Source organism: Natator depressus, chromosome 1, assembly GCF_965152275.1.
Source record: "Natator depressus isolate rNatDep1 chromosome 1, rNatDep2.hap1, whole genome shotgun sequence".
NCBI classification, from domain to species: Eukaryota; Metazoa; Chordata; order Testudines; family Cheloniidae; genus Natator; species Natator depressus.
In genome coordinates this window covers 224,317,618-224,341,430 of record NC_134234.1, presented here as the reverse complement: position 1 = coordinate 224,341,430, position 23,813 = coordinate 224,317,618, and the positions used below count along the sequence as shown (strand labels likewise).

Here is a 23,813-nt window from a genome sequence, read left to right as displayed (position 1 = left end):
TTTTTTTTTAATACAGATAAAATAAATATCCTCTCCTTGCTAATAAACAACATTCTAAGTGTAAGTGACTCACCAAAACTCATTGACAACCTTAATTAACTTATGTTTGCATGACATGTAACTTAAAAACCATACACAAAACTGAAGTGTACAGGGAAATGAGAAGTTAAGACATAATAATTGATTGCAGCTGGCTTAGTGGTGCAGCTGAAGCATTAAGCATTACAGTCTGTGTGTGTCAGGGTGAAGCAGAGGGCTTCTGTTCATTAGGCACCATTATCATATTTGAACATGATCGTAAAGAGTTGAGTTAGTGACACAAAGTTGATTGTGATGGACTGATCAGTGTGAAGTAGGAAAATATGTTCAGCATTATGTCCCAGTCTACACTGACCTGGTCAGCATTGACTTCATACAACCGTGTGCAAATACAACAACATTTTCTTGTTGAGACCAAGGAGATATGAGCAAGCCTGAGAACGAGATCCCCAAGTAATAAGCACTAAGGGGCAGATCCTTAGTGGATGTAAATCTGCATAGCTCCACAGAAGTCATTGAAGGCATCTGGACCTAAATATCTGTGAACACTTGGTCTTTACCAGTTGTTTTAGACAAACTAGTAGATTTAGATCATTTGTAAATTCAATTCTAGATCCACCACTTTAACACCCTGACACCTGATGCTAGATATTTTGCTTCTTGCTAGCTGGCCATTTCTTCATATTGATTTTAAATGTTTATTATTGTTTATTTAAGACAGATGCCTATTGCAAAGCACCTTATAAATATTTTAAATAGATCAAAAAAGTAGTGTTTCCCTATTCATGTCACACAGTAAGCCACATACACAAGTATTGATTTATTTAAAAAATAAGTTTGACTGTTAATTTGATAGCCAATTATTTTCCTTGTAACATTGGCAACTGGTCAGCTAAGCAGCTCAGACATTGTTGCAACAAGATATTTATTTGCCTTTAACTGGAGAAGAGATTTTCTCACAACTATTCTTGCCCTACCTTTTCTACCCGGCTACTGGTCCCAGGCTGTTAAAGGAACAATAGCCAGGGTTTTTCCTATACCTTCCCCTTCCCAGACATTATCTATTTCTGCTGACCATCTTCCTCTCACCAAGTATCCATATTGGTTATTATTTCAGTCTTCATTCGCCTTCCCAGGACACCTGGAAAAGGATTACTGGCCTCTCAAACTATTTCCTCTGAACTAAAAGGGCCAGTATCCTATTACATGCAGTAACCAAAAACAGAGCTGTCAGTTCTATAGGCAGCCATACCAAGTTCCATTACTTTGCACTGAATTACAATACCAAAATTAAAAATAGGAGCTATTTATCAGATTCAACACAGGTATGGATTGGATTGAGCCATTATTCAGTGGAATGCTCTTTCAGCAGTTTTCTGGTGGCTCCATCAGTCTCTAGAGGAAACTTAGTCGAGTGAAAATTGCCCCATTGCCTCAGGGGAAGAGAAGAAATTAATCCATTACTTAGGGCTTTGTCTTCACTACCAGGGAGATTGAGGCTGTGTCAATTTAGCGGGCCTAGTGAAGACCTACCTGTTAAGTCGACGGCAGAGTGCTCTCCGGTCGACCCTGGTACCTCACCTCTCCAAGAAGAGTAAGGTAAGTCGACCGGAGAGTGTCATGCCACACAGTGAAGACATCGGGGTAAGTCAACCTAAGCTACGTTGATTCCAGCTGCGTTATTCACATAGCTGGAATAGCGTAACTTAGGTCAACTTACCCTGTTAGTGAAGACAAGCCCTTAGACTGTAAACTCCTTGGGGGCAGAGACCAGCTGTTTGTTCTGTATTCCTATGGCACCTAGCACAATGGGGTCCTGGTCCAAAACCAACGCTCCTAGGTGCTACAATAATACAAATAAATAATAACCATTTGTGGCTTTGTTCAGTTATCACAGAGAAACACAGCATAAAGAACAAATCAGATGAGATCAAACTGACTACTAAACATTTTTAGCCTGATCAAACCTACACTGGTGGATACCTGCTTCCACAGGGAGCCCAATTTGCTTTAAATGGAGTTTTCCAGAAGTGTTGGGATTGGCCACGTGGATCTGATACAATACTAGGACTAAAAGTGAGGAAATACATAAACACATCTACACCTTAAAGTGTAACTCTGTTCTTGAGATCAACTCTGTATGACACATTACGGTTCTGGGTTCACGACCTCTCAAATGATTCCCAGCTCCTTTGGCTTGGTTTAAAAGCAAATGTGTTTCTTTCTAAATGTCAGTCCAGCAGATGCAACCAAGGATCTCAAAAGCCATGTTGGATTCCTCCCAGATTGTGCATCACCAGCCGTAATAAAGGTTCTGCAGACCAGATTCTGCCTTCAGTTATGCCTGTGTAACCCTAGTGTCTTCAAATTTTGGCACAGGTGCAATTTAGGGCAGAATGCGGGGGTGCAACTGGAACTTACAGTAGTTAGCAATTCTGATAATAAGGAAATCTAATTCTTTCCTCAGTAGCTGGTTGACTCCACAGGGCTAAAAAGCAGTAAAACCTAAAGTAAAGCAAAGCAGACAGGACTCCAAATACACAGTTAGATCTGTTGAGAAAAATTACGCCAATTTTATGAGGTTATTTCTCTGATCATAGCAGCACTTTAAATACTCTAGTACCCCAAATAAATGGGCTAAATGACAAAGTTTCTCCCCCCCCCATCTCATTTTCATTTACAAGGCCCATTATTATCAATGCTTTCTCAGTTCAAATCCCCAGCAGTCACTGCGCTAGAAACACTGCCTCCACTGCAGTATACAGGCTCCTCCACAAGTGTAAGTCAGTGCAACGCTATTGAAATCAATGGAGCTACACTGAATGACACCATCTGAGGATCTGGCCCCAACTCTACTTTCAAGAAAGAGATGTAAAGCTTAGGAAACTTTCATGTTTGCACTCTTATTGTATACCCTCTGGTTCCCATGCAAGTTAAATCATTCAAAGACTATGAAAAGAAAGTTAAATTGCATCAGTTGCAAAACTATTTTTTCTCCCCTATGATCCCCTTAGCAAGCACTTTATTGCATTTTATGAAAGAGTTTCTTCTCTCTTTAAATAGGCCCTGTCTTCTTTGACAAGCTCCCTTTGAAGTTACTGGGTGACTATTAAAACTAGTCTGGCTACCTGAGTAAGATCTAGAATGATTCTGCAAGCTCCACAAGGAAATTTATCAACACATTATTCACCCACAAATGTGTAACTGCAAACTGCTTATTATCCCTTCCCTCCTTCCTGAAGCAGTTACACATGAAGAAGAGAAACAGGGATGCCTTTATGTCAAGCTGCCTTCCAGTAGCCAGTCCTTTTATTCCTAACTGAAGGTTTGCTTAGTTGTTTCATTTTTTAATACTGCAAACATAAGCAACAACCTAAGGGACTGTATCAGTCCATGGCTGGTTCTATGTTGTTTAATGATTTAATCATCTAAGAGCCAATAAAAAGTGGAAGGTCCTTCCCCTTTATTATTATTATTATTATTCATTATTTGTGTTACCATATGGTGCATAGGAGCCCTAGTCAGAGACCAGGACCCCATTGTGCTAGGCGCTGCACCAACATCTTACTTCTTGCTGAAGAGGTAGCCCTACACTGAATTTTTTTGTCCTGCTTTAACAAACATGGATTGTAAAAACTAGTGTAGACAGGACCCTGGAAGAAACATTCGTGTAGTGTCCACACAAAAATGTACAATTATGTTCGTTACAATGTGACTACAAATTCAAGAACAGACACACTCAAAAGGGACTAGTTCTCATACAATAAGGTTTGCCGCTCTTGGAAAGTTTTAACCAATTCCAGAAAGAGAACAGCCCAGCCTACACTGAAGAGACAGTTTAACATAAAGGGATCTTCACATATGAAAACTGTATTTTCAACATTTAGAATGTATTTTAAACACTACAAACTTGACGCCTTTTACAGGCAGCGTGTTGAACTCATGTATTTACAGTTCTATTTTACAAAATATAGACTCATCTGCAAGAAGCTCTGTCCAGATGGACTGACTTTGATGGGGCTCTACACTGGCACAGGAATTGCCACTCTGGAACTGCCAATGGTGCATCTAGTCCAGTATCCCGTCTGAGACAATGGCCAGCACCAGATGCTTCAGAGGAAGGTGTAAGAACTGTACAGTAGGCAGATGTAGCATAATCTGCCCCACAAGGAAGCCTCCTCTTAACCCATAATAATTAGAGATTAGTTTTAACCCTGCATCAGGTGGTTTGGAATCCCTTCCAAAATGTGGTCTGACCGCATGGAAGCACTTACAGTACTCTGGATTTATATGTGCCTATATAAATCCATGTGGTTCAGACTGATATGTTTTCAATATATAAGATAGGTAATAAAATCAAGTTAAGAACAAATTATAAATCATGTAACTATATAGGGAGTGATACAAGATAGGGGAGGTAATATCTTTTACTGGACCAACTTCTGTTGGTGGAAGACACAAGCTTTCAAGCTTCACACAGCTCTTCACATCTGGGGAAGGAAAAAGGAATCAGACACTCAGACTTGAAGAAGAGCTCTTTGTTGCTTGAAAGCTCGTCCCTTCCACCAACAGAAGTTGACCCAGTAAAAGATATTACCTAACCCACATTGTGTCTCTCATATCCTGGGACCAACACGGCTACAATGCCACTGCAGTGAACTGTATATAATCGTTTATAGTAGCAAGGCAAGTTTTAGCCCCAACTCCAAATGGTATTTAACAACAATTCTAGGCAGCCACGACTGCACTGCGTAGGATACCAACTGGTGGCAACCGCTTCTGTGAAGCGGCAACATTTAGGGCCCACTCCAGTCCTGTAGAAAGAATCCCATAGGCTTCAACAGCATTTGTATCAGGCCCTTAGTGCCCAATCCTGTAGTCCTTAAAATGGGAGTAGAGATGGCAGGTGAGGAGCTACAAAATTATTTTGCTCAGGACTACTTTGCAGACCCAAATTACCACTTTTTATGACACTTTTATGTGATTTGATGTGAAACTGGCAATTTCACTAGAGTTCTAATTCTTAGGGTATGTCTACTCTACGAAATTAGGTCGAATTTATAGAAGTCGGTTTTTTAGAAATCGGTTTTATATATTCGAGTGTGTGTGTCCCCACAGAAAATGCTCTAAGTGCACTAACTCGGTGGAGTGCTTCCACAGTACCGAGGCTAGAGTCAACTTCCGGAGCGTTGCACTGTGGGTAGCTATCCCACAGTTCCCGCAGTCTCCGCTGCCCATTGGAATTCTGGGTTGAGATCCCAATGCCTGATAGGGCTAAAACATTGTCGCGGGTGGTTCTGGGTACATATCATCAGGTCCCCATTCCCTCCCTCCCTCTGTGAAAGCAAGGGCAGACAATTGTTTCGCGCCTTTTTTCCTGAGTTACCTGTGCAGACGCCATACCACGGCAAGCATGGAGCCCGCTCAGGTAACCGTCACCGTATGTCTTCTGGGTGCTGGCAGACGTGGTACTGCATTGCTACACAGCAGCATCAACCCATTGCCTTGTGGCAGCAGACGGTACAGTACGACTGGTAGCCATCATCGTCATGTCCGAGGTGCTCCTGGCCACGTCGGCCAGGAGCGCCTGGGCAGACATGGGCGTAGGGACTAAATTTGGAGTGACTTGACCAGGTCATTCTCTTTAGTCCTGCAGTCAGTCCTATTGAACCATCTTATAGTGAGCAGGCAGGCGATGCGGATTGCTAGCAGTCCTACTGCACCGTCTTCTGCCGAGCAGCCATGAGATGTGGATGGCATGCAGTCCTTCTGCACCGTCTGCTGCCAGCCAAAGATGTAAAAGATAGATGGAGTGGATCAAAACTAGAAATAGACCAGATTTGTTTTGTACTCATTTGCTTCCCCCCCTCCCCTGTCTAGGGGACTCATTCCTCTAGGTCACACTGCAGTCACTCACAGAGAAGGTGCAGCGAGGTAAATCTAGCCATGTACTAATCAGAGGCCAGACCAACCTGCTTGTTCCAATAAGAACAATTATTTAGGTGCACCATTTCTTATTGGAACCCTCCATGAAGTCCTGCCTGAAATAGTCCTTGATGTAAAGCCACCCCCTTTGTTGATTTTAACTCCCTGTAAGCCAACCCTGTAAGCCGTGTCGTCAGTCGCCCCTCCCTCTGTCAGAGCAACGACAGACAATCGTTCCGCGCCTTTTTTCTGTGCGGACGCCATACCAAGGCAAGCATGGAGGCCGCTCAGCTCACTTTGGCAAATTAGGAGCACATTAAACACCACACGCATTATCCAGCAGTATATGCAGCACCAGAACCTGGCAGAGTGATACCGGGCGAGGAGGCGACGTCAGCACAGTCTCGTGAGTGATCAGGACATGGACACAGATTTCTCTGAAAGCATGGGCCCTGCCAATGCAGGCATCATGGTGCTAATGGGGCAGGTTCATGCTGTGGAACGCCGATTCTGGGCTCAGGAAACAAGCACAGACTGGTGGGACCGCACAGTGTTGCAGGTCTGGGACGATTCCCAGTGGCTGCAAAACTTTCGCATGCGTAAGGGCACTTTCATGGAACTTTGTGACTTGCTTTCCCCTGCCCTGAAGCGCATGAATACCAAGATGAGAGCAGCCCTCACAGTTGAGAAGCGAGTGGCGATAGCCCTGTGGAAGCTTGCAACACCAGACAGCTACCGGTCAGTTGGGAATCAATTTGGAGTGGGCAAATCTACTTTGGGGGCTGCTGTGATGCAAGTAGCCCACGCAATCAAAGGTCTGCTGATATCAAGGGTAGTGACCCTGGGAAATGTGCAGGTCATAGCGGATGGCTTTGCTGCAATGGGATTCCCTAAGTGTGGTGGGGCCATAGACGGAACCCATATCCCTATCTTGGCACTGGAGCACCAAGCCGGCGAGTACATAAACCGCAAGGGGTACTTTTCAATAGTGCTGCAAGCTCTGGCGGATCACAAGGGACGTTTCACCAACATCAACGTGGGATGGCCGGGAAAGGTACATGACGCTCGCATCTTCAGGAACTCTGGTCTGTTTCAAAAGCTGCAGGAAGGGACTTTATTCCCAGACCAGAAAATAACTGTTGGGGATGTTGAAATGCCTATAGTTATCCTTGGGGACCCAGCCTACCCCTTAATGCCATGGCTCATGAAGCCGTACACAGGCAGCCTGGACAGTAGTCAGGAGCTGTTCAACTACAGGCTGAGCAAGTGCAGAATGGTGGTAGAATGTGCATTTGGACGTTTAAAGGCGCGCTGGCGCAGTTTACTGACTCGCTTAGACCTCAGCGAAACCAATATTCCCACTGTTATTACTGCTTGCTGTGCGCTCCAGAATATCTGTGAGAGTAAGGGGGAGACGTTTATGGCGGGGTGGGAGGTTGAGGCAAATCGCCTGGCTGCTGGTTACGCGCAGCCAGACACCAGGCGGTTAGAAGAGCACAGGAGGCCGCGGTACGCATCAGAGAAGCTTTGAAAACCAGTTTCATGACTGGCCAGGCTACGGTGTGAAAGTTCTGTTTGTTTCTCCTTGATGAAACCCCCCGCCCCTTGGTTCACTCTACTTCCCTGTAAGCTAACCACCCTCCCCTCCTCCCTTCGATCACCGCTTGCAGAGGCAATAAAGTCCTTGTTGCTTCATTCATGCATTCTTTATTCATTCATCACACAAATAGGGGGATGACTACCAAGGTAGCCCAAGAGGGGTGGTGGAGGAGGGAAGGAAAATGCCACACAGCACTTTAAAAGTTTACAACTTTAAAATTTATTGAATGCCAGCCTTCTGTTTTTTAGGCAATCCTCTGTGGTGGAGTGGCTGGTTGGCCGGAGGCCCCCCCACCGCGTTCTTGGGCGTCTGGGTGTGGAGGCTATGGAACTTGGGGAGGAGGGCGGTTGGTTACACAGGGGCTGTAGTGGCAGTCTGTGCTCCAGCTGCCTTTGCTGCAGCTCAACCATACACTGGAGCATACTGGTTTGATCCTCCAGCAGCCTCAGCATTGAATCCTGCCTCCTCTCATCACGCTGCCACCACCTTTCAGCTTCAGCCCTGTCTTCAGCCCTCCACTTACTCTCTTCAGCCTGCCACCTCTCCTCCTGGTCATTTTGTGCTTTCCTGCAGTCTGACATTATTTGCCTCCACGCATTCGTCTGTGCTCTGTCAGTGTGGGAGGACAGCATGAGCTCAGAGAACATTTCATCACGAGTGCGGTTTTTTTTTTTTTCTTCTTTCTAATCTTCACTAGCCTCTGGGAAGGAGAAGATCCTGTGATCATTGAAACACATGCACCTGGTGGAGAGAAAAAAAGGGACAGCGCTATTTAAAAAGACACATTTTATAAAACAGTGGCTACACTCTTTCAGGGTAAACCTTGCTGTTAACATTACATACATAGCACATGTGCTTTCGTTACAAGGTCGCATTTTGCCTCCCCACACCGCGTGGCTACCCCCTCAACCCTCCCCTCTCCCCGTGGCTAACAGCGGGGAACATTTCTGTTCAGCCACAGGCAAACAGCCCAGCAGGAATGGGCACCTCTGAGTATCCCCTGAAAAAAAGCACCCTATTTCAACCAGGTGACCATGAATGATATCTCACTCTCCTGAGGATAAACACAGAGAGATAAAGAATGGATGTTGCTTGAACGCCAGCAAACATACACTGCAATGCTTTGTTGTACAAATGATTCCCGAGTACGTGTTACTGGCCTGGAGTGGTAAAGTGTCCTACCATGGAGGACGCAATAAGGATGCCCTCCCCAGAAACCTTTTGCAAAGGCTTTGGGAGTACATCCAGGAGAGCCGCGAATGCCAGGGCAAATTAATCCTTTCACATGCTTGCTTTTAAACCATGTATAGTATTTTAAAAGGTACACTCACCGGAGGTCCCTTCTCCGCCTGCCAGGTCCAGGAGGCAGCCTTGGGTGGGTTCGGGGGATACTGGCTCCAGGTCCAGGGTGAGAAACAGTTCCTGGCTGTCAGGAAAACCAGTTTCTCCGCTTGCTTGCTGTGAGCTATCATCTTCTTCGTCCCCAAAACCTGCTTCCGTGTTGCCTCCATCTCCATTGAAGGAGTCAAACAACACGGCTGGGGTAATGGTGGCTGAACCCCCTAAAATGGCATGCAGCTCATCATAGAAGCGGCATGTTTGGGGCTCTGACCCGGAGCGACCGTTCGCCTCTCTGGTAGGCTTGCCTCAGCTCCTTAAGTTTCACGCGGCACTGCTTTGGGTCCCTGTGATGGCCTCTGTCCTTCATGCCCTGGGAGATTTTGATAAAGGTTTTGGCATTTCGAAAACTGGAACGGAGTTCTGATAGCACGGATTCCTCTCCCCATACAGCGATCAGATCCCGTACCTCCTGTTCACTCCATGCTGGAGTTCTTTTGCGATTCTGGGACTCCATCATGGTCACCTCTGCTGATGAGCTCTGCATGGTCACCTGAAGCTTGCCACGCTGGCCTAACAGGAAATGAAATTCAAAAGTTCGCGGTTCTTTTCCTGTCTACCTGGCCAGTGCATCTGAGTTGAGAGTGCTGTCCAGAGCGGTCACAATGGAGCACTCTGGGATAGCTCCCGGAGGCCAATACCGTCGAATTGTGTCCACCCAGTACCCCAAATTCGACCGGCAAGGCCGATTTAAGCGCTAATCCACTTGTCAGGGGTGGAGTAAGGAAATCGATTTTAAGAGCCCTTTAAGTCGAAATAAAGGGCTTCATCGTGTGGACGGGTGCAGGTTTACATCGATTTAACGCTGCTAAATTCGACCTAAAGTCCTAGTGTAGACCAGGGCTTAGGTTATGAGCAAAATAAAATAAATTCAAGGGGTTTTATTCAAACCAGTTGTTGGATGGAAATAGTCCCATTCTCAAAAAAAAAAAAATCCTATTTTAAGGACACAATGGACACTACTTTAAGGACACATTAAGTTCACAATGAAATGCAAAAAAACAAAAACAAAAAACCAACGCTTTGATTTTTAGGGATTCAGACTTCATTGCTAATACTGTATCAGATACAGCCTGATGTTGCATGAGTAACGACTGAGGGATCCAGCCTTTGGAGAATGACAGGAGAGACGAAGCTAAGGAACAGAAGCGACAATGGGGAATAAAGCAGTTCAACACCTTTCAAAGCAGAAAACATACCTCTCAACCTGCCGGAGCTCAAACATGGAACATGATGTGCAACAGAAGATCCAAAATAAGAAACATACAAAAATTATTCCTGCCAGGAAGTAAAAATGCTGTAGGATTCATTCCTTTAGTGGGCGTTTACTTTCTGTAACTTCAATTTCATGATTCTTCATTTCTGCTATAAATAATTTCAAACAAAAAAAGAAGGGGAACATTACATTTGTGTGGAACAGAGGGAACTGTGGGATTTAGGTAAATGGTGTTCCTGGAAATGAAGTACAGTCGAGAGATATGGAATGAAAACTGCCTTTTATAGAAAATGCAGCGTCTCTATTTCCCCACCCCTCCCAAGTGGCTGCCGTGTCAAATAAAATGCTACTGCCTGCCCACACGTTTGCAAAATACTTTATTATTCCCTTGCAGCATCTACACCGTTCTCAAATGAGCACTTTGTGTATATTTAACTTGATTATCAAGAGGCTTAGCTGCCAAACAGAATTACTAAAATCTAATAATTAAAACAAGGATGGTGACTGCTAATCTAACGACATATACACAGATTTCCTAATGCATGTAATTACAGCACTTCTGTCATGGGTTTTGGGTCTTTTTTTCCCACCTCTTAATAAGCCAGCAGCAAACAACAAGAGTGACAGATACAGCATCGCTGCCTGGAAAAAAAAAAAAAATCAGGGAATAATTCCTCGATGGGGTTGTTTAAACATGACACTGAATCAATTTTAGGATTAAAGGGTCTCCAAAGAAAACCCGTTTGGTCTGGTTGGTTTGTTGATATGTCAGTTATTGGTTGTATACTAACAACATAGTGCTGTGTGGAACAATAAGGAAGCCCTGATCCCTACCTCAGCGATTGCTAATATAAGTACTGTAGCTCAAACAACAGAAGTTTAATATTATTTATTCTTCAATTTTCTTCATGTTTGCTGTTGTTGTTTGGACGTGCTTATCTATACAGCCAAGGCACCTAGGTATACCTATCAATATCACCATCCCAATTTACCATACAAGAACCTTCCTAGAAATCATCTTAACTGACCCTTTCTGGGGTTACCATTATAAAGGTGCATATATCTCCTCGGTTCTCTACCACCACATTAATTACTAGCCACTGGTACAGTTTGCCTTTCAGATGAAAAATGAAACAGAAATCCGACTGCTGATCATTAAAGAAGATCATATGAATACTTCTTTAACAGAAGTTAGAGGGAAAAAAAAAAAAGGAGTACTTGTGGCACCTTAGAGACTAACCAATTTATTTGAGCATAAGCTTTCGTGAGCTACAGCTCACTTCATCGGATGCATACTGTGGAAAGTATAGAAGATCTTTTTATACACACAAAGCATGAAAAAATGGGTGTTTACCACTACAAAAGGTTTTCTCCCCCCCCCACCCCACTTTCCTGCTGGTAATAGCTGATCTAAAGTGATCACTCTCCTTACAATGTGTATGATAATCAAGGTGGGCCATTTCCAGCACAAATCCAGGGTTTAACAAGAACGTCTGGGGGGGGAGGGGGGGAGTAGGAAAAAACAAGGGGAAATAGGCTTGAATAGAGACTGAGAGTGGCGAAGTCATTATGCAAGGTAACTTAAGTTAATTGTATCCAATTTGCAAATGAATTCCAATTCAACAGTCTCTCGCTGGAGTCTGGATTTGAAGTTTTTTTGTTATAATATCGCAACTTTCATGTCTGTAATCGCGTGACCAGAGAGATTGAAGTGAAGTGTTCTCCGACTGGTTTATGATTGTTATAATTCTTGACATCTGATTTGTGTCCATTTATTCTTTTACGTAGAGACTGTCCAGTTTGACCAATGTACATGGCAGAGGGGCATTGCTGGCACATATCACATTGGTGGATGTGCAGATGAACGAGCCTCTGATAGTGTGGCTGATGTTATTAGGCCCTGTGATGGTGTCCCCTGAATAGATATGTGGGCACAGCTGGCAACGGGCTTTGTTGCAAGGATAGGTTCCTGGGTTAGTGGTTCTGTTGTGTGGTATGTGGTTGCTGGTGAGTATTTGCTTCAGTTTGGGGGGCTGTCTGTAGGCAAGGACTGGCCTGTCTCCCAAGATTTGAGAGAGTGTTGGGTCATCCTTCAGGATAGGTTGTAGATCCTTAATAATGCGTTGGAGGGGTTTTAGTTGGGGGCTGAAGGTGACGGCTAGTGGCGTTCTGTTATTTTCTTTGTTGGGCCTGTCCTGTAGTAGGTGACTTCTGGGAACTCTTCTGGCTCTATCAATCTGTTTCTTCACTTCCGCAGGTGGGTATTGTAGTTATAAGAATGCTTGATAGAGATCTTGTAGGTGTCTGCCTCTGTCTGAGGGGTTGGAGCAAATGCGGTTGTATCACAGAGCTTGGCTGTAGACAATGGATCGTGTGGTGTGGTCAGGGTGAAAGCTGGAGGCATGTAGGTAAGAATAGCGGTCAGTAGGTTTCCAGTATAGGGTGGTGTGTTTGTGTGACCATCGTTTATTAGCACTGTAGTGTCCAGGAAGTGGATCTCATGTGTGGACTGGACCAGGCTGAGGTTGATGGTGGGATGGAAATTGTTGAAATCCTGGTGGAATTCCTCAAGGGCTTCTTTTCCATGGGTCCAGATGATGAAGATGTCATCAATATAGCGCAAGTAGAGTAGGGGCATTAGGGGACGAGAGCTGAGGAAGCGTTGTTCTAAGTCAGCCATAAAAATGTTGGCATACTGTGGGCCATGCGGGTACCCATAGCAGTGCCGCTGATTTGAAGGTATACATTGTCCCCAAATGTAAAATAGTTATGGGTAAGGACAAAGTCACAAAGTTCAGCCACCAGGTTAGCCATGACATTATCGGGGATAGTGTTCTTGACGGCTTGTAGTTCATCTTTGTGTGGAATGTTGGTGTAGAGGGCTTCTACATCCATAGTGGCCAGGATGGTGTTATCAGGAAGATCACCGATGGATTGTAGTTTCCTCAGGAAGTCAGTGGTGTCTCGAAGGTAGCTGGGAGTGCTGGTAGCGTAGGGCCTGAGGAGGGAGTCTACATAGCCAGACAATCCTGCTGTCAGGGTGCCAATGCCTGAGATGATGGGACACCCAGGATTTCCAGGTTTATGGATCTTGGGTAGTAGACAGAATATCCCAGCTCGGGGTTCCAGGGGTGTGTCTGTGCGGAATTGATCTTGTGCTTTTTCAGGGAGTTTCTCGAGCAAATGCTGTAGATGCTTTTGGTAACTCTCAGTGGGATCAGAGGGTAATGGCTTGTAGAAAGTGGTGTTGGAGAGCTGCCGAGCAGCCTCTTGTTCATATTCCAACCTATTCATGATGACAACAGCACCTCCTTTGTCAGCCTTTTTGATTATGATGTCAGAGTTGTTTCTGAGGCTGTGGATGGCTTTGTGTTCTGCACGGCTGAGGTTGTGGGGCAAGTGATGCTGCTTTTCCACAATTTCAGCCCGTGCACGTCGGCGGAAGCACTCTATGTAGAAGTCCAGTCTGCTGTCTCGACCTTCAGGAGGAGTCCACCTAGAATCCTTCTTTTTGTAGTGTTGGTAGGGAGGTCTCTGTGGATTAGTATGTTGTTCAGAGGTGTGTTGGAAATATTCCTTGAGTCGGAGACGTCAAAAATAGGATTCTAGGTCACCACAGAACTGTATCATGTTCGTGGGGGTGGAGGGGCAGAAGGAGAGGCCCCGAGATAGGACAGCTGCTTCTGCTGGGCTAAGAGTATAGTTGGATAGGTTAACAATATTGCTGGGTGGGTTGAGGGAACCATTGCTGTGGCCCCTTGTAGCATGCAGTAGTTTAGATAGTTTAGTGTCCTTTTTCTTTTGTAGAGAAGCAAAGTGTGTGTTGTAAATGGCTTGTCTAGTTTTAGTAAAATCCAGCCACGAGGAAGTTTGTGTGGAAGGTTGGTTTTTTATGAGAGTATCCATTTTTGAGAGCTCATTCTTTATCTTTCCCTGTTTGTTGTAGAGGATGTTGATCAGGTGGTTCCGCAGTTTCTTTGAGAGCGTGTGGCACAAGCTGTCAGCATAGTCTATATGGTATGTAGATTGTAATGGATTTTTTACCTTCAGTCCTTTTGGTACGATGTCCATCTGTTTGCATTTGGAAAGGAAGATGATGTCTGTCTGTATCTGTACAAGTTTTTTCATGCAGTTGACAGATTTCCACTCCATACGGCTAAATGCAGTGCCTTGCATAATGACAGGTTTCAGAGTAACAGCTGTGTTAGTCTGTATTTGCAAAAAGAAAAGGAGTACTTGTGGCACCTTAGAGACTAACCAATTTATTTGAGCATAAGCTTTCGTGAGCTACAGCTCACTTCATCGTATGCATACTGTGGAAAGTACAGAAGATCTTTTTATACACACAAAGCATGAAAAAAATGGGTGTTTACCACTACAAAAGGTTTTCTCTCCCCCCACCCCACTCTCCTGCTGCTAATAGCTTATCTAAAGTGATCACTCTCCTTACAATGTGTATGATAATCAAGGTGGGCCATTTCCAGCACAAATCCAGGGTTTAACAAGAATGTCGGGGGGGGGGGGGGGTGGGGGGGGGAAAAACAGGTTACCTTGCATAACGACTTAGCCACTCCCAGTCTCTTTTCAACCCAGTTGGTCTTGGAATCATGTGTATAACTTCGGAAATTACCATCTGCCCACCTAAATTTTCTCTGCAGTTCCCACTAGGTAAGATATTCTTCACGTCTGATAAAGCTGATGAATAGAGCCAGTGTGTGTCTGTAGTCAGATGGAGTGGCCTCCCACTGAGCCACTCTCTGATCCCTGGTGGCCGGAGCCAGGCTGGGCTCACACCTCCCACTGGAAGGTGAGAGGCGGGACAGGAAGCATGAAAGGCAGAGCCTCTAACTCAGTTGAGTCTGAACCAGGGAAGGGTGCAAGCTGCTGCAGATCCCCGGAGCTGAACCTGTGCTGTGCCACGCCCTGCCCCAGGAGGAGACTGATCCAGGAGAAGCGCTACCAGGACTGCCATTCACCCTGTTCCCTGAAGAGACAGGGGATGACCCCACACCACACGTACATTACAGTGGGAGAGTAGGAAGTAGCCCAGGGACAGCCAAATATAGTCAGGTTGTTTCTGCGTGAACATCGGATCCCTGATGACATAGTGTGGAACACTCCACCATTGTTAGGGCCCTGGGCTGGGATCCGATCGAGTAGGGTGGGCTCAGGTCCCCATATCCCCTGCTGCCAATCCCACCCATAGGATGGCAGCCTCTCCACCTTAAGCCAAGAGGCCTGCGTCTGCCAGCGCTGCGATGTTGGACTGTTTGGTGCTCCATCCCACCTCATGGCCTGAGCCTTGAGACTGGTTTGTCTGCCCTGCCCCGCCCGAGGACCTAGGCTCCTAAAGACTGTTAAACTGAGCTATCCTGCTTAAGGACCGGGGTTTTAATCCCCCGATAGGGAGTAGCACCCCAGAGATGTAGTGAGGTGGAATGGCCTCCCACTGAGCCAAAGGAGGACAGACCCCCACTAAAGTGTCATATAACAGTTGCTGAGTTTCAGCCTTTCAGTGGGGGTAGAAGTGATTCCTGTCATAGTGTATCAGTCAGTAAAATACTTTGTGATCCTTCTGGATAAATTGCACCACTGTACAGAAAGATTACATACAAACTACACTAAAAGAAAGTTTCGGTTACAAAGTCAAGCATTAAAAAGTTAGGAGACACTGTGCAACCTTAACTCAGACTCCCTATATATTATGACGCAGTCTTTAAAGTACAAGATCACGTATTATTTTTCCACAGGACCCCTGACTCATTTTTCAAGTCCCTACTCCAAAGCATGGAGGTACTAGAATTTCTCAATTGAAAGGTTGTGAGTTTAATTATTTTAACCTGCGCAAAACTTACTTTTTCCCCTGATCTTATTCTGAGAAACAGCTGAACCATTTTTGCTAAATCTTAAAAGTACAAGAGTAGGTGCCAGGAACCACTGTGCGCTAATCTCTGCTCCATCACTGACCCTCTCCATGGCCTTACGCCTGTCACTTAACTTCTGTTTCCATTCACCCCATCTGTAAAGCTGAGATAATAATAGTTTTTATTCTCGCAGTGGTGTTTTGAGGATTAGTTAATACTTGCAGAGCTGAAGATGGAAAGGTGTGTACACACACACACACACACACACAGTAAAGTAAAATTATATTTTTCTAGGCTATGCTTGGCTAAAATCCTTCTCATTTTCTGTAACAGTATGACGTTAAAGACAACTACATGAGCACAACAGTAGTGACTGATTCATGGTGAACATATTATAGATCTGTTCAAGTTTAACACAAGTTCTTACTGAACTGTTATCATCTAGAATGGTCATGTTTGGGCATGTTGGATAAATTAAGACATCACACAAATCCTTAAGTTTCTCCCGTACCCTCAATTTGAGTAGCCACACTAACTTTAATCTGCTTTGGTTTATAAACTCATTTGTTCCAACATTTTATTATTCCTACCGCGTAGGACTGCTGTCAAGGCTTAATGGAATTAGAGACAAGTCTGTACCACAATTTCCTCCTCGGGGTACACTGATCTCAGGCTACATTGCCAATAACTCTGCAGTGTCTTGAGTGCAGAAATGTCAGAGCTTCAGGACAGCATAAAAATGTACTCAAGAGCACTCGGAGGAGCTGAGAAATATCAAGTTTAGACTAATCCAATGTAGAACACAGAAAGACAATTGAGAGTTTGGATTGGAGGAGATGTACCCACAGTTATATATTCCTAGAGAAGAGGAGGTGTGCAGTGTAGCAGACACCCAGAAAGGGTTAATTTGCAGTTAGCATCAATGTCACACCCTCAGGTTTAGATCAGGCAACGAACATTTGTTCCAAGGATATAAAGCTTGTAATATATCATATTACTTAAGAGAGTTGGTCTTAGTGGAGTTTCTATGGAACCATGGAAAATTCTGGTCTGCCCTTTCCTCAGCTTCAGGTGCATCTTTCCAACTACCAAAACCACCATCTCCCCTCCCATTGCAGAAGTCAAACTTGGTTGGAAGAGATCCTCTTCTTCCTCTAGACATGTGTTCCAGATCACCCTCTTCCCAGCTGTTTCAGCCTGCCCACATGCACCCCTTCCAGCCAGGGGTGAACTGAAGCAGGTGTCCCAGGAGGAAAATCTACATAAAAGAAACAGTCAGAGCCAAAGCATCCTCACCCACATGCAGCCATGATAGCAGGATTGCTGGAGGGAGGAGTGCCACAGAAAGGTCCTTGCCAGGCCAAAGCTGAAGGACAACCTTTGAGATACAGCCATAATCTAAAACACTAAATTGATTTGTCTTTAAGAAATTCGGGTGATGCTCTGGATCCTTCCATTTGAATGATTCCCCAAGCCCTCTTTCTCTTAAGCAAAAAAACATTTCAAAAGACAAAAGAAATAAGGAATGCAGACAACGAGTATATTAGACAGCAAGAGAGAAAAGGAAACTAACACGGGAAAAATTAAAATTGACATGTATTGGGATTTTATGGTTTTAACCTTAAACGATTAAAACATTTAACAACTGAAAGTGAAACAATCCCATCTGCTTGACTAACGTACAAGACAAACACTTGGCAGTCAATGCTAAGTATTTTTCAGTAGCTTCCTTAGCTCTTACAGCCTTGTATACATTTCAAATAAGATGGCACAAAGCTCTTTATTTTTGTTTAAAACTTGAAAGTTTTACTGAATTTCTCATAAAGGTATATACCTAGGAGAAGGACCCATGAATACATATGGAGAGATGTTCCTAAAACAACACCAGGAAGAGAACAATAACTTCTCTACAGTGTGTATTTCTTAGACTGAATAAGTTACTACCTAACAGGCAAACCGTGACCCCTTGCAGTTGTAAGACTTCCTCAAAGGCAACTGGGCTAATCCCATGAAGAGCTGCCACCCAGTGTGAGAAAGTTCAGAGTTGGGCCATTAGTCATTTGTAAGAGTGTCCTCTCATTCTGCATCTTGTTTTTTTCCTTTTCTTTACTCAAGATCAACTATGTTTTCCAATCCAACTCTATCCTAGACGTTGTGTGCCTCACTAATGCCTCTCATCTAAATCCTGGATTACATTTTGAAATGTCCTTGTTCACCTCTTTCAGCCTTTTCTTTACTCCTAGTGAATTAGTGAGTTTGTAATCCTTGGGCATCCAGTTATTTAACTTGGGGCACGTTCTAGCCCTCTTGGCCTGCACTCTTTCCTGTTGCTTTATCACACACATTTTCATGTTTTCTTTCTCATAAGAACACAAACGGTGAAATTCACCCTCATGCAGAGGGTCAACATAAGGTTTATACCCATCTGACAAGTTCTTAAAATAGCACTCATGCAAGACATCAAAAAAGTCTACACTGGCCCTAACTACAGGGGTGTATTGCACCTAAAGTGAATAAAAGAGCATATACCCCTCTTAACCCATTTTTGGATTACTAGGTAATCCAAATTAATTAATTAAATTAATTGAGTCATTTTAAGACAAAAGTCTATTTTATTTTGCAAAATATGTAACACTATAAACTAACATCTGCTGCATAAATATTGACGGTTGGCTATCAAGATGCAATGGAAAAAACCCAAACCCCTTCCCCCAGAAAAGGCTCCTGTCATAAACATACAGCTAAGGGTAGCATAAAATTCCTCCTTTACCTGTAGAGGGTTAAGAAGCTCAGATCTCCTTTTGGTCAGGTACCAACCAGGTTAAGATACTTTCAAATCTGTGGGGGAAGGTTTTTGTTTTGTGTTTCTTTGTGTTCCCTCTGGGACAGCGAGGAACCAGGGCAGGGAAAATACATCTCCTAAAGCCATACCTGAACTAAGAATCTAAGATTACAAATTGTTAGTAATAGGAAGGAAATGCGTTAGATTATCTTTTTGTTTTAGCTTGTGAATTTTCCCTAGGTTAAGAGGGAGGTTTATTCCTGTTTTCTTTGTAACTTTAAAGTTTTGCCTAGAGGGGAATCCTTTGTGTTTTGAATCTGATTACCCTGTGAAATTACCTTCCATCCTGATTTTACAGAGGTGCTTCTTTTACTTTTTCTTTATAATAAAGTTCTGCTTTTAAGAACCTGATGGGTTTTTAGGACACTAAAAACCCAAGGGGCTGGTCTGTGCTCACCTTGTTTACTCTCAAGCCTCCCCAGGAAAGGGGGTGAAGGGTCTTGGGGGGATATTTTGGGGAAACAGGAACTCCAAGTGGTCCTTTGCCTAAATCATTGTTTAACTCAGTTGGTGGTGGCAGCGATACCGTTCCAAGGACAAAGAAGAATTTGTGCCTTGGGAAAGTGTCATAAATATAAAGGGAAGGGTAACCACCTTTCTGTATACAATGCTACAAAATCCCTCCTGGCCAGAGGCAAAATCCTTTCACCTGTAAAGGGTTAAGAAGCTAAGGTGACCTCGCTTGCACCTGACCCAAAATTACCAATGAGGGGACAAGATACTTTCAAATCTGGGGGGGACGGGACGGGACAAAGGGTTTTGTCTGTCTGTGTGATACCTTTGCCGGGAACAGATCAAGGATGCAACCTTCCAACTCCTGTAAAGTTAGTAAGTAATCTAGCTAGAAAATGCATTAGACTTTCTTTTGGTTTTTTTGGCTTGTGAAATTCGCTGTGCTGGAGGGAATGTGTATTCCTGGTTTTGTGGCTTTTTGTAACTTAAGATTTTGCCTAGAGGGATTCTCTATGTTTTGAATCTGATTACCCTGTAAAGTATTTACCATCCTGATTTTACAGAGGCGATTCTTTTACCTTTTCTTTAAATAAAATTCTTCTTTTAAGAACCCGATTGATTTTTCATTGTTCCTAAGATCCAAGGGTTTGGGTCTGTGTTCACCTGTACCAATTGGTGAGGATATTATTCCTTCCCCAGGAAAGGGGGTGTAGGGCTTGGGGGGATATTTTGGGGGAAGACGTGGTCTCTCCAAGTGGTCTCTTTCCCTGTTCTTTGTTTAAATCACTTGGTGGTGGCAGCGTATCAGGTTTTTAACCTAAGCTGGTTCCCAAGGCAAGAAAGAAATCTGTGCCTTTGGGAAGTTTTAAGCTAAGCTGGTAAGAATAAGCTTAGAGGGTCTTTCACGCGGGTCCCCATATCTGTACACTAGAGTTCAGAATGGGGAGGGAACCCTGACAGCTCCTTCATGAGCTATTTCAAAGGAATGCTGAAACTGGAAGGGCTACACAAAAGATTTGAGATTTACGGTTTGCCAGTCTTAGAACCATGTTTTCTACACAAACGGGGAAAACAAAACCTATCAACAAAAGGAATGCAGTGCCCTGTTCATTTCAGTTAATAACTTATTTGTCTTGCATAAGATGCGAGGCTACTGGATACCTGTAGCAGGAGAGAGAAAGTTTCTATATTAAGCCCACATTCAAGCCAAGACCAATGTCTGTCCTTATGTAAATTTAGAACTAGTGTTTTTGTGTTGTAACTCACTTTCTCTCACCTGAGTCCCAAGAGCCAAGTTTTGATCTGGATGAGGACTTTCCCCAAACATCAATATTTTGCGATCTGAGATTTTGTTTAGTTCATTTGAGAGCAAGCACTCAGCTACAAAGTTTGACTCAGGATCTAAATTTTCTCAAGTCATGGATAGGGTTGCCAACTTTCTATTCAAAGTCGAACACCCTTGCCCCACCTCCTGCCCTGCCCCTCCAGAGGCCATGCCCCTCCACCACCCCTTCTCTGAGGTCTCCCCCCATCTCACTCCATCCCCCCTCCCTCTGTCGCTTGCGCCCGTCACCCTCACTCACTGATTTTCACTGGGCTGGCTCAGGGATTTGAAGTGAGGGAGGGGGTGAGGACTCCAGCTGGGGGTGCAGGCTCTGGGGTGGGGCCAGAAATGAGGAGTTTGGGGTGCAGGAGGGGGCTCTGGGCTGGGGTATGGGAGAGGGTGAGGGTTCCATCTGGGGGTGTGGGCTCTGGGGTGGGGCCAGGGATTAGGGGTTTGGGGTGTAGGAGGGGGCTCTGGGCTGGGGTATGGGAGAGGGTGAGGGTTCCATCTGGGGGTGTGGGCTCTGGGGTGGGGCCAGGGATTAGGGGTTTGGGGTGTAGGAGGGTGCTCTGGGATGGGACCGAGAGGTTTGAAGGGCAGGAGGGGGAATCAGTGCTGGGGCAGAGGTGCATGATGGGGAGTGAGGGCTCTGGCTGGGGTTCCCGGCTAATGGGAGCTGCGGGGGTGGGGCTTGGGGCAGGGGCAGCGTGCGGAGCCCCCTGGCTGCCCCTATGCCTAAGAGCCAGAGGGAGGACATGCCACTGCTTCCAGGAGCTGCGCAGAGCCACAGCAGGCAGGGAGCCTGCCTTAGCCCCACTGCACTGCCAATCAGACTCTTAGCAGCCCGGTTGGCAGTGCTAACCAGAGCAGCAGGGGTCCCTTTTCGACCAGGCATATGGTTGAAAACCGGACACCTAGCAACCCTAGTCAGGGATCTTCAAAGCTAAAAGCATGAACCTCTACAGCTTGATATATAGACCCCAGCCGGTAGTGGGGGACAGTAACAGACTTGCATCCCCTTTAGATCAGGGTGAGCAAAAGCACCCCTGTATTCACATCCTACACACCCCTGTAGTAATCTTTGTATTAAATATGCCTTCTGAGGTTTCATTTGAAAACTAGTAACTTGCTGGTGAATAATATCACAGTGAAACGTATGTAGAAACAGTATATGTAAAGTTATGAATTCTTCCTGTACGATGTTATTATCAAGTGTTCAAAACTGGACAGCCCTGCCTAGGCAAAAGTTGTTAAACAGGATGATCCTAAACAAAGGAATGTGTTTACCTCAATTTACATACAAGTAGTAAATAGGGTCCTCAAAACAGCAGGGGGAGGAGATGGCAGGAAACTGAACAATTTGCACTTTAGCAAACAACTGGGGGAAGAAAGAGCATGGGGGAAGAAAGCAAACAACTGGGGGAAGAAAGAGCACTCCACCACCACCACACTCCATGTCACCTTCCTCACTGTTTGGATAAACTATGATTTGAGAGGTAACCTTCAGAAGAATCCACTTCAAACGTTCACTGGACTATAAAAGAAAGGGGCAGAAAACCCTAAGTTCTCTTTCACCTAAAGGACAAAGGCACCAGCACTTTTGAGCGTCTGGGAGAGATCTTGACCAAGGAAAGAGTCAGTCACATCTTGCTGGGAGACCGTGGGTGAGAAAGGCCATCTTAACAAAGCCTTGAACCAAAACTTGCTAGATTATGTTTTAGACTTTTAGATGCGTGTTTTCACTTTTATTTGCTTGTAACCATTTCTAACTAACTATCTTCTTTTGTTAATTAGCTAGTTTTATTTTTAATGTAAACTAATCCAGTGCTGTGTTTAAAGTGAATTGTTTGGGAACTCCAGTTAAAGTAACAGAAGCAATGAGCCTTAATATCTGAACTGTCCAGGAGAGGACTGGACATTGCAGAACATGCGTTTTTGGGAAAATCCAACACTGGAATGTGTTGATCACCCTGCAAGTAGTAACCAAGGCTGGTGAAAGCCAGACTGCGGCTGTAGACAGGCTGCTGGGGTAGAGCTGCTGAACCAAGACTTTCTAGCACATAGATCGGGTATGACCTGCACACTGATAGGCTGGTTGGGAGCGGCCCAGGTTGGGAGCTACAACAGCAAAGCATTGCAAGCACCCAAGGATGCCGAGCAGGTGGTGACAACTCCTCACTGGTCTGGACTGCACCCCAGAATGTGACAATGGGGCACAGAGAGGGATATAAAACACCAACTAAACAGTGGATTGCAAAATCAAAATGGAACATTGGTCTATCCAGCATAGCCTGTTCCCTTCTGGGGTTGCCTTGGCTTCAGAGGAGGCTGAAAATGACCTCTCTGCCCCCAAACCACAGCCAATTGTGCAAAAGCAATTTCTGTTTTTTCAGCCTATCTAATGTAACTGCAAATGCTACTACCTTTCTTGCCCACAGCTAGACTATCATACAGCATCCACTAATACACATTTCAGGAGATGTGAAATTCATCAGATCGTTGAATGGTTAACAGTTTTGGGGATGGTTCTGCACAGATTGTAATCTTATCTGTTAAAATTCAAGGGCAGATAAATAATGAATAGATCTTTTAATCGCCACATATCAATATTGAAAGAAAACAAGCAGTTCATAAATATCCGGTTGCGCCTTTGCTTACTTACAGGATGGGCCAATTCAGTTTTAAATGCCATAAATCCAGAAATTATCAGCACTGTGGATGTTAGTAACCTACTTCTGAATTTTAACAAATAGAAAGAACAAATGTTATCATCCAACAAATACGCATCCTTTTGATGCAATCCAGTTTTATGCAGATCTTGTTTAGAAAGACAGACGGATGGGGAACGATATATCCACCAATTTATATACAAGTTTCAAATTGCTAGTGCATCTTTTTGTCAGATACAGGTTTAAGTTTAAAAAAAAAAAAAAAAAAAAAAAAGACTTCCTTCACTGCCTGGGCTTAAGTCCAATACGCAGAGTTTGGGGAAACAGAATTCTTGCACCTACAGATTGCAAGACTACCAGAACAGGTCTCTTGCCTGTTTACTACACACTATGTATACATATAGCATTATATAAAATTTATTCTTGTTCCATATCTGCTCAGTCACTCTCCTCCTAAGAGAACACCCGTCATGCAGACCACAC

At 44.4% G+C, this 23,813-nt stretch overlaps 1 protein-coding gene and 1 long non-coding RNA gene across 3 annotated transcripts in view; both read right to left on the bottom strand.

Moving 5' to 3' along the window:
- Nucleotides 1-23,813, bottom strand: part of KIAA0930 (KIAA0930 ortholog) — a 137,589-nt gene that overhangs the window by 96,030 nt on the left and 17,746 nt on the right. The window lies entirely within an intron of this gene.
- On the bottom strand, nucleotides 7,824-10,278 carry LOC141985214 (uncharacterized). Its single transcript, XR_012638889.1, has 3 exons — nucleotides 10,162-10,278; nucleotides 8,896-9,475; nucleotides 7,824-8,305 (listed from the first exon to the last, which is right to left on the bottom strand). It is a non-coding gene; the product is annotated as an uncharacterized LOC141985214 (long non-coding RNA).